Below are 12,260 nucleotides of genomic sequence, written 5' to 3' on the forward strand. Positions count from 1 at the left end.
ATCCCTCCCATCAGACTTAAGCCGCTCCTCCCTGTACCTTGGTAATTTCAGTGGTTCCCCTCCATCCCCATCCTTCCCTTTTTCTCTTTCTTTCCTCACCTTCAAATGGCCATATCATACCTATCCTCACAACTCAACCAAACTGAATCAGTTAACTTCATAAGAATTTAACTACTCCAAAGACCAATCCAACTTCCTGATCTTCATTACTCCTACTGCATCTAGATCCCTCCCATCAAGTGGTAGCGATGTGTAATGCAGTGCATGTTTGATTTAATTTTCTCGTAAGTCATTATCCCTGTTTCGAAAGACAGACAACATCATCAGTGCAAATCATCTTTTAATATACACTCGTGTTCAGAAAAAAAACCAGACCACCGTGAACGACTAGAGATAGGACGTTCATATTCACAGGACAAGTACATTAGTACGGTCTGCAGATATGATTAACATTTCAGTCACCTCGGTTAAGGTCCGCCTCTGGTAGCTGAGTGGTCAGCGAGACGGAATGTCGTACCTAACGGCCCGGGTTCGATTCCCGGCTGGGTCGTAGATTTTCTCCGCTCAGGGACTGGGTGTTGTGTTGTCCTTATCATCATAATTTCATCCCCATCGACACGCAAGTCACCGAAGTGGCGTCAACTCGAAAGACTTGCACCAGGCGAACGGTGTACCCGACGGGACGCCCTAGCCACACGGCATTTCGGTTTACCTCGGTTAAGCATGTGTCCTGTTGCCTCGTAGGCACAGTGTCTCCCATGGTCCTTGATAACTTGTTCCATGCGTGATGGCATCGACGAGTATATGTCGCGAATGGCGTCCTGTGCTATAGCCATCCACACTGCATTCACCTGGTTCCAAAGTTCGTCTGCGTTTGTTGACACTGGGTCACAGCGCTGCACCTGTCGTTTCACCACACCTTACACATTTTCGACTGGCAACAAATCAGGTGATGTGGCCGGCCAGGGCAAAAGACTGACATCCTGTGACACCAAGAAGACATGTTTTTGTGGAACGACATGTAGTCGTGCATTGTCTTGCTGAAAAATAGCGCCTGGGATGTTGTGCAGAAATGGTATGGCTAAGGGTTGCAGAATGTCATTCACGTAGGTCACATTAGTCTTGCGCCAACTATGATTTGTGGCTGTACCCAATAACACTCCAGAGCATAAGGCCTTGAGCTGGCTCTGTGTGTCCTGTACGAACACAATCAGTGTGACGCCACTCCCCCTATTTGCAGCGATCCAAAACGCGGCCATCATTTTCGAACAAATAGAACGTGGATTCGTCTGAAAACACTATCTGATGCCATTCCTGTCTCCAGTGACGTCATTCCATAGACCATTTCAGTGTAGCATCTGTCTGCACATTTTTCAAAGGTAGGCGGATAGGTGGAGATGCGCACATAACTCACACAGTAATAAACGTCGACGGACTGTCATTCCTGGTAGTGTACGATGTGTTACAATGTAGCGTCAGAGCCGAAGAGGACGCAGATCTGTCTTGCAATGACATTCGGATGAGGAGTCGATCTTCTCGGGGAATGGTTTGGGTGGTGCGACCTGCCCCATTTCGTCGTGTTCTGTGGCCTTCCGCGAAGCAATCTGCACAAACCCGTTGCACTGCCGAAACACCTGGTCCCACAAGAGCAGCAATTTCTCGGATGGATGCATCACGTTCTCTCATCCCAATAACTCACCCTCTTTCAAACTCATTGATTTGACAGTGCGGTTCGTGAATACGTCTGCGAGGCATCCTGCACGTCTCCTGAAGTCACTGATCCATTACCTTCGGTTTATAGCAACGAGGGAGAGCCTCAGGCACATTTTACCGGTAGGTGGTGCAGCGATGTCGATGTTGAACTTGAACACACAGGCCGACATCGTTCAAATGTTAATCATTTCTGCAGAACATATTAATGTACTTGTCCTGTGAATATGATCGTCCTATCTGTAGTCGTTGAAAGCGTTCTGTTTCTTCTGAACATGAGTGCATTTTAAAAGTACTTATATATAGTGCATCCCCGGATAATTATTTCAATCGTTTTATCTTCTAAACTCCTTTGCCTGAAGAGTGGAGTATTGCTCCGTTGCGAGGCAACCCTCACCCCTCTGAGACGAGGGAATTGCGTAACAATGAAAGCTAAGAAAGGGATAACGTTTCATAACACGTCTCCGTGGTTCGACTCGTTTTCGATGGGTGTCGACGTGGCCACACTAGACATGTCGAGCAAGTCATCGACTTTAGTCTGTATACTCTCACACAAATACCCATTGAAGGACGTATTGTATGATAAGTTGCTGTAAATTTTATAATCTTTGTGGTTGTGTACCTGAATGCATGGATAATATATAGCTCTTTGGTTGCCACAGTTTGTTCTAGAGGCAGATGAGGTTACTATCGTCTTGTCGGGTTGACAGTCGTGAAGTGTACTGTGCCGTTGGTGGACACAGGTGGTTGTAAATGATTGTTAAAACGGTTCCGTGTTTGCCTATACACTTGAAACGAGGTAATATGTATCTGAATCTATCTATCTGTAACGAGTACAAAGTGTAATACTTGCGCAAGCTATTTTGACGTCATTATTCATTTCGTGAATTATTTTATATGAAGTGTGAAATTCCTATCAACAATCTCTTTCCTGGTATAAATTTCGTAATTATCAGTAATGTGTTCAGGCAATTAATAAATTATTCTTCAAATGCAATTCAAACAAATGTAGGGAGTAAATATTATGAAATTCCTGTTCTAATTTCTTTGTTTTCTGCTTGTTTGTGACAATACTTAAAGAAGATCCCGGGTTCTTACAATAAAGTAATTGAAACTGTTTGTGATTTCGAGTCTCAGTATAACTTCAGTCTGAAATAGTCTTTTGCATTATTATTATTATTAGGTTTGTCACGCTTAACCTTAATGCTTATGATTGTAACTAACATAATACAGTGAAGCGCCAAAGAAACTGCGCTGGGCGTGCGATATGTATATAAGCAGAATATGGTGCTGCGGTCGGCAACGTCTATATAAGACAACAAGTGTCTGGCGCAGTTGTTAGATCGGTTACTGCTGCTACAATGGCATGTTATCAAGATTTAAGTCAGTTCGAAAGTGGTGTTATAGACGGCGCACGAGCGATGAGACACAGCATCTCACAGGTAGCGATGAAGTGGGGATTTTCCCGTAAGACCATTTCACAAGTGTACCGTGAATATCAGGAATCGGGTAAAACATCATATCTCCGACATCGCTGCCGCCGGAAAAAGATCCTGCAAGAACGGGACCAATGACGACTGAAGAGAACCGTTAAACGTAACAGAAGTGCAGCCCTTCCGCACATTGCTGCAGATTTCAATGCTGGGCCATCAACAAGTGTCAGCGTGCGAACCATTCAACGAAAGATCATCAATATTGGCTTTCAGAGCCGAAGGCCTACTCATGTACTCTAGATGACTGCATGACACAAAGCTTTACGCCTTTCCTGGGCCCGTCAACACCGACATTGGACTGTTGATTACTGGAAGCACGTTGCCTAGTCGGACGAGTCTCTCTTCAAATTTTATCTAGCAGATGGACGTGTACGGGTATGGAGACAACCTCATGAATCCATGAAGCCTGCATGTCAGCAGGGGAGTCTTCAAGCTGGTGGAGGCTCTGTAATGATCTGGGACGTGTGCAGTTGGATTAATGTGGAAGGCCTGATACTTCTAGAAACGACTCTGACAGGTGACACGTACATAAGCATCCTGTCCGATCACCTGCATCCATTCATGTCCATTGTGCATTTCGACGGACTTGGCAATTCCAGCAGAACATTGCTTCATCCCACACATCTAGAATTACTATAGTAGCTAAGGAAGTACTCTTCGGAGTTTAAACACTTCCGCTGCCCATCAAACACTCCAGATATGAACATTATTGAGCACATTTGGGATGCCTTGCAACGTGTTGTTCAGAAGATATCTCCACCCCCTCACATTCTTACGGATTTATGGACAGCCCTGCAAGATTCGTGGTGTCGATTCCCTTCAGCACTACTTCAGACTTTAGTCGAGTCCACGCAACGTCGTGTCGTGACACTTCTGCGTGCTCGCGAGGGCCCTGCACGATATTAGGCAGATGTACCAGTTTTGTTGGCTCTTCTGTGTGTAACTGACACGCATTGCACTGTTGGGTTTTCAACTGCCTGTATTCTTTACGAATGTTTTGGGTTTTAGCAAGCAGATACATTAATTATGAAGCACTCATGCAGCGCAGTGATTTTTTGCAGGTACCTGCAGCTCAGTGATTTATTTCAGGTATTTTGTCAAAACAGAGCAGAGCAACGTTTCCGTTGTTCAGGGAAGAGTCAGCTTGAGGGCTAAGGCGAACAAATGCATGTTGTAATTATGGAACGAAATTTGAGTTAATAACCGCTTACAGATATAAGACGCAACGGTGAACCGTTTAAAATTTTCATTGTTGATGGGAAAGTTGTCGGATTTACCACCGATAGTTACTTTTCAGTGTTCGGTTATTAACCATTGCAGACTGCCAAGTTCAGTTTAACGCAATTAAATGTTACGCAATAAGCAAACTGATGGTATGCCGTGCGGTACTAGTTACAGTATCTAAACTTCCATTGTCGCTCTTAGACAATAATGATCAGTGATTTTTGGATTTCAGTACCATTTCATGTTTAAAAGCCCAGTTATATTACGCCTAAGTCACGGTACCCAGCGTGAACAACAATCGGAATTACATATTTCCGTCTGCACTATGAATATTATATTAAGATACTGCATTCTGGTGGAACGAGAGAGCTTCAATCATTTTGTTGAGATGCAGTTGAGAAGTCAGGGTTAGGGAAGCTTATTCTGGGTTTTGCAGGCATTATGCAATTAGAGAAGCATACTGAAGTCTTATGCAGAGAATAATATAAAATTAGAGATTACGCATCTACTATACTATACGTGCTATACAGCGTATATAAAAAGTACGCTAAAGAAGGAAATTTACACAATTTACACCATTAAACACATCAAACAACTTTTGCCAGTCTAACTTTTCACATAAGAACCCTTCAATTTTGACGTGCAATAGAGTTTCATATTTGATCCGGTATCTACTGTTCTAAAATTATAGATAAGTCTCATCCTACATTGGTTATCTAAAGGTTTTCGGTAGGTTTTCCTAGATTGTAAAGAGTATAACGGAATTTGATATCTCCTCCCACACACTCCAAACTGGGACTCCATTTGCTTCAGTAAAAACTCATCTGGTATTTGACTGAGAATTCCCTGACCCTACACGGGTCATTACTCGAACAATCCGCTGTAAGTATCGAAAGAAAGGTACAAAAAACAGTGTTAACTAAATGTCGTATTTCCTACAGTATATGTCACGTACCCGACTAAGCCTCGTTGCTGTGAAACAATATCGTAGAATGATGTGCACAGCCTTTTGTTGTAATGACCTGACACACGTCGTCCCACGCTGAGACCATTGCGCAGCAAGTGCGGTTCATTGTCAGCAGAGAGAACTTGGTCCAGGTTTCCTGCGAACACAGTTCTGCTGCTACACGGATAACAGGTGCATCAAAGTGTCGGAGTGAAATGGAGCGGCAACTGGAAACGTACTCCAAATTTGAAATAATGGCACAGTTCAACTCTTGTGGGAAATAGGTCTAAATTGCACATAAATTCACGTGAAGTTCTGGCGGTGCATGGACCAAACGCACTATCTTGTCCAGCCGTAGTGAAATGGTGTCAACAATTTCACCGACGTAGTTGATGCTGTTCGAGAAGGAAGCCAATCGACATCGGCACAGTGTCAATCAAGGAACTGATTTACAGAAATCGCCGATTTTCCTACCGTGAGAGAGTGCACATAGCTATTCTCGACTGGCTATGTGACAAAGGATCGGGTCTCTATACAGGTGCTTAGTCAATGTGTTGAAATATAGTATCATGTTTATGTCGCTTTGAAGTGCAGTGCACTTTTAATAAAAACCATTTGACCTGCCATAATAATGTGCATCTCACACACATCAAAAACGTTTTGCATCACCTCGGTTTCCAGAACTCCTGAAGATAGACGTTGATTGTGGATGTTCTATTACAGACACTGTCCCTTTGACTGTTCAGAGATGACACTAAACCCGCCCAAAGATGTAGATAACCATGCATGAGCAGCTCCTATTAGACGGAGGGGGTCCGACAGCCGATCAGTTCCAGTCATTCCGCCATGAAGGAGGTACGCGGCTCGTGTTGTCTATAGTTCAACCATACCTAGACGGGCAATACCGGATTTCGAGCGCTTTCGCGTTGTTACTTTGTGACAGGAAGGGCTCTCGACAAAGGAAGTGTCCAGGAGTCTCGGAGTAAATCAATGCGATGTTGTTCGGACATGGAGGAGATACAAAGAGACAGGAACTGTCGATGACATGTCTCACTCAGGCCATCCAAGGGCTTCCACTGCAGTAGATGACCGCTACCTTCGGATTATGGCTCGGAGGAACCCTGACAGCAAAGCCACCATGTCGAATAATGCTTTTCGTGCAGCCACAGGATGCAACCATATCTGCAGCATATTGGTGAGGCATTCGTCTTCATGGACGATAATTCGCGCCTTCATCGTGCACATCTTGTGAATGACTTCCTTCAATATAACGACATCGCTCGACTAGAGTGGCCAGCAGGTTCTCCGGACATGAACCCTACCGAACATGCCTGGGGTAGATTGAAAAGGGCTGTTTATGGACAACGTGACCCACCAACCACTCTGAGAGATCTACACCGAATCGCCGTTGAGGAGTGGGACAATCTGGACCAACAGTGCCTTGATGAACTTGTGAATAGTATTCCACGACGAATATAGCCATGCATCAATGCAAGAGGACGTGCTACTGGATATTAGAGGTACCGGCGTGTACAGAAATCTGGATCACCACCTCTGTAGGTCTCGCTGTATGGTGCTACAACATGCAACATGTGGTTTTCATGAGCAATAAAGGGAGCGGAAATTATGTTTATGTTGATCTCTATTCCAATTTTCTGTATAGGTTCCGGAACTGTCGGAACCGAAGTGAAGCAAAACTTTTTTTGATGTCTGTACTTCATGAAGTACCCTCGAACATATTCAAGGATCACGTGTAATATGGAACAGAGTTGGTTTATTTGGCTTCAAAATCTAAAATGTATGACAGTTGGCCGCTGGTGAAACTTATTTTAGAATTTGGCGTGATAATCTCACACAATTATCTTACAATATAGAAATGTTGTTGCAAAAAGGAAAAAAAGTCTATTTCTTTACGTTTCATTATTGACGGTATAATTTTTTATTTCATTGCAGGGCACTGATAATGGAAATATGTTTCCGAAACTGGTCTACAATTAAATTTCAATGAAAAATTTTTGGCTGTTCAGCGGGTCTTCTTCCTCTACAAAATGGGTTATATAGTTGTGGGCCCAGTCCAAGAATCCACCATGCAGAAATGCGTCGAGACAATCCTACGCAGCTTTGACACCATCTTTCTGAAGCTCTAACACACAACAGCGCGCAAAACCGTGCATTTTTGACTAGTATTCCCTGTTTAGAAAAAATATCAGTTTGCCGTCCTATACAACATGGTAAACGCTGTCTGCGATTTTTGTTGATACTCAGCATGGCTCTCTGCGATTTTTGTTGATACACAGCATGGCTGTCTGCGATTTTTGTTGATACTCAGCATTAGTTGAACCGCGCTATAATTTCATGAAACCCGTTAATTCACCTGTATGCCTCTTTAGTCAGTGCACAGCGCGTGATAAACTGCATAATGTACACTGAGATCTATGTATAGTTTATTTAAAATGATATTAATTCCAGGCCCCTTTAATAACGTAGATTCCCAAACCCACGTTTGTTGTCCACAGTTGTAGGTCCACTGTTTCAGTTGTTTTCTCAGCTTTATTATGAGCGTACAAAACTTCGAATAATGTTTGTTCATTATTGTTTTGTACATAAATATAACACGAGACCGATGAACCGAAGCTTATGTCGTCTCAGAGTTGCCAACTTCACCATAGACAAAAACAGTACAACAACGCCATCTTGAAACAAAACATATATATATGTAGCTGTCAGTCTCTTTTAGCTGAACGATGAAGGGTCAAGGCAGTCAACACAACTACACAAATGTCAAGTGTACCCCCTCCCACTCCTGTCAGCTCAGGTTACTGCTTTTCTACTATTGGCTTGTGACGTCATTCCTATGCCGTCTATCAAGCCCTTATGACTCAATTTTCTTGTAATTTTAAGCTATACTAATCGCTAGTTATTGAGATATTTCAGTACATCCAAATGAAGTTATGAGTACTCTACAAATTCTTGACTCTCGTCGCTTACACATCGTATTTGTAAGATACTGATTGAAAAGGTGGTGCAAGAGTTGCAAAATGGCTTCAAATGGCTCTGAGCACTACGGGACTTAACTTCTGAGGTCATCGGTCCCGTACAACTTAGAACTACTTAAACCTAACTAACCTAAGGACATCACACACATCCATGACCGAGGCAGGATTCGAACCTGCGACCGTAGCGGTCGGGCGGTTCCAGACTGTAGTGCCTAGAACCGCTCTGCCACTCCGGCCGGCCAAGAGCTGCAAACACATAAAAATCAAAAATCACTAGAAAGACGCCGAAATAAATATGAAGCAGAATGTTATCGTGATACTAGGCCTATATGAAACGACTCTATTTGATCAGAGGATTATGAAACTGAAATTGGATTAGTTCTATGCAAATTATTACGAATATTTTTGATGTGTCTTAATCCATATTTATAATTAATTAACAGTTATTGAAGTAAGGTATTTGAAGTAAAAGTAATTACATAAGTAGAGGTATTTTGACCTCTGCTTCGATAGAAATACATCAGTTGCTTCAAAAGGCTTCTATAAAAAAAAAAAAAAAAAAAAAAAATAGGGTCAGAAATAATATGAGGAGTGCTCTTACAGCAGAATTTGTGAGATTAGTTTATGAAAGCCATCCCCCACAAATTATTACGTCACTGCTAATAAGAGGTGGTCCTGACTTTCAACACATGTTAGTAAAGCTGGGACTGCGTTCTAAAGGAGAAACCAAAGTGGAAATTAAGAATGCAAAGTCTCGCGGCGGTAACACTGAACAAAAAGTTATTGGGCTTATAACCGCGTCAAATGATTAAAATTACTCGAACTTTTGACCAAGCACACGTTGGCCATTGTCAAGTGGTATGACTGCCAGTGGGCTGTTCGCTCGCTCCTTATATAAACTAGCTGCCGGCTGTGACGTCACTGGTGCTCGCGGCATCGCTTTATATGGGCATGCGTTGACTCGGCGGCTGATGTGCCCGCTTCAAACACGCGATCGCTGGATTCCACGCCGTGATGAGCTGTAGGCCACCGTCTCTATTTACCGTGCTGTCGGTGACTTTTATTACAGTGGCTCCTTTAATTACCCAGTTTTGTCAGATTTTATCTGGTGGACTTTTCTAAAGCACGCTCAGCTGAAGTAGTTTTCTCGGGTAGCGTAGGTGATAATACTTCCATCGGGCGTACTATCTGTCCGACGTAAGACTCGCCACACTTGCAAGATATACTATAGATCTCAGGTGTGCTGTTAACCGCTGCTTCATTAACTGTTTTCAGTAATTAACAGATTTTTGTTAGGGGCCTGAAGATCTGCCCCACACGGGCCCAGAACAGAAATAAAGCATGTTTCTTTTGCTGCTCCTTGTAGGTACTCTAATTGTGATTCTTGCTTGAAATCATTTATCCGATGGTCGTAGTAACCATTGTTGCCAACGGCCTTGCCGCAGTGGTAACACCATTTCCCGTCAGATCAGCGAAGTTAAACGCTATCGAGATGGGGTAGCACTTGGATGGGTGACCATCCTGTCTGCCGAACGCTGTTGGCAAGCGGGGTGCACTCAGTCTTTCTGAGGGAGACTGAGGAGCTACTTAATTGAGAAGAAGCGGCCCCGGTCTCGTCAACTGACAAAACGGCCGGGAGAGCGGTGTGCTGACCAAATGCCCCTCTATATCCACGTCCAGTGACGCATGTGGGCTGAGGATGATTGGCGGCCGCTCTGTACCGTTAGGCCCTCGTGGCCTGTTCCGGCAGAAATTAGTATTTTAATAGCCACTGTTCCTGAAGACCTTGCGTGGGTGCCTCAGCACACGGGGCAGGTTATCAGCGTCTGATATCATTTTTGCACGATACACTAGTGCTTGCAATACAGTGGCGCCTGAGGAGGGCTGATTGCCTGCTTGTACACATCGGTATGGGTAGGTTAGAATATAGGCACTTGGGCCAACGCATCCATTTCGTTTGCAACGGATGACGGCGTCGAGGAAGGATAATGCATTGCCTTTTTCTACCTCCGTGGTGAAAGGGATGTTGCTGATATCGACGTTGAGGTGTTCCAAGAACACATCAAATTTCTCACGTCCGTCGGGCAAATTGCGAACGTGTCGTCAACGTATCGAAATAAACAACAAGACGACTACGCTTTAATGGAGCCGTGTATAAGACAATATCCTAAACAATTTCTATTTAATTACGAAAACCTTGACCACGCGAAAAGAAATGATAAAGAAACAAGAAATGAAAAGACCGACAAGGAAAGGAACGATCATTTCAAGCAGTGTTACGTAATGGACAAAAGTGCTCTGTTGTTGTTGTTGTGGTCTTCAGTCCTGAGACTGGTTTGATGCAGCTCTCCATGTTACTCTATCCTGTGCAAGCTTCTTCATCTCCCAGTACCTACTGAAACCTATATCCTTCTGAATCTGCTTAGTGTATTCATCTCTTGGTCTCCCTCTACGATTTTTACCCTCCACGCTGCCCTCCAATGCTAAATTTGTGATCCCTTGATGCCTCAAAACATGTCCTACCAACCGATCCCTTCTTCTAGTCAAGTTGTGCCACAAACTTCTCTTCTCCCCAATCCTATTCAATACCTCCTCATTAGTGTATATTACGTAGAATTAAGTTAAAAGTAAATTCGTGTGGAATGAGTGGCTGGGAGAGAGATATCCATCCGCTTGTTTCCAGTTCTTTCAATTGGACACTGTTTCAGCGGCTTATGCTCCCTTAACCTACTCCGTTAGTTACATTGGAGAAAGAGAAGCTACAGTAAAACGTGGAATCTGGACCACGTGTCATGACTCGCATACACTATCTTCACACCATCAAGAGGTGAATACCAGCGTAGAAGGAGACGGAAACCCTCTGATGTCAAACAGGGATTCGATCTCGCGGCTTTACAATCTCTATACTCGCACTCTAACACTATACCATCGACCCAAACAGGATTCAGGTTATGACGAACAAAGCAGTTATAATCTGAAGCAGTCAACTGGAAATAGATCCAGTCATCTCAGTCGAACTTCACTCTGCAAAAAGAGTGGCTAATTGAATATGAATGTATCATAACATATTAGATGTAGAAGGTGATCATAATACAATATGTATCGGCATTGGTTTGGGGAAATTGTTAGAGAGAATGCAAATGAATGAGTGGCACAGTAGTTGAGAAATAAGAGAGGTACTTACGGCAGCGAGCTCGGAGGGCGACAGTGCGGTGGCGGCGGGAGAGGCGGCCCTGCCACCCCCCGGGGGCGGGTTCTCTCCTGCCCCCGCTCGACTCCGCGGCCGCGGGGATTCCCCTCCGGGGTCTGACGATCCAGCCACGCGGCGCGGCGAGTCTGCAACACGACCACCATCTCGCTCTCAAGCGTCCCCGTGCGACTCCTCCAACTTTTAGTTTAACTTCTTCATTTAGCTTATGGTAAATTTGTAGAGTCTGACAAGTATTTATCATTTGCATTGAAGTCGTAGGTTTGCTGTTTCTGAGTGCTGTGACACTCTTCGTTTACATTCCTCATTTTGTTACTTTCTTCTATGCAGATGCAAATTATTCATCTTGGACCAGATTTATGCTAATATAATTAATCGCTTAGAATACTACAATATCAATTGACGAGCGGAAAATTTAAACGTTCTAAGTGCCAAAACTCACATTTATCAGGAGAATTAAAAAACAATGTCTCTCGTTTTGCACATACCTAATCTGTATTCAAGAAATTGAGACCGTAATCTGATTGCACGGATGTATGCTGCTCATCTCATCACTGCAAAAAATAATAAGACGTTATAGCAACGTTCTAAGTCCCATACCAAAAAACTGATTGGACTAACTGTCTGTAAGGAAGCTTTTATTTCAAGTACGATTAACACAGAGGCACTGCATTTTATTTGTG

The 12,260-nt window shown here is 43.6% G+C and overlaps 1 protein-coding gene across 1 annotated transcript in view; it reads right to left on the reverse strand.

The window, feature by feature from the left end:
- Nucleotides 1–11,645, reverse strand: part of LOC126483843 (multiple C2 and transmembrane domain-containing protein) — a 1,023,771-nt gene extending 1,012,126 nt beyond the window's left edge. Inside the window, exon 1 of the mRNA XM_050107055.1 lies at nt 11,554–11,645. The gene's annotated coding sequence lies outside the window, so the exon portion shown is untranslated. The remainder of the gene's footprint in view (nt 1–11,553) is intronic.
- Between the last annotated feature and the right edge of the window lie 615 nt (nt 11,646–12,260).

This window comes from Schistocerca serialis, chromosome 6 (assembly GCF_023864345.2).
Source record: "Schistocerca serialis cubense isolate TAMUIC-IGC-003099 chromosome 6, iqSchSeri2.2, whole genome shotgun sequence".
NCBI lineage: Eukaryota > Metazoa > Arthropoda > Insecta > Orthoptera > Acrididae > Schistocerca > Schistocerca serialis.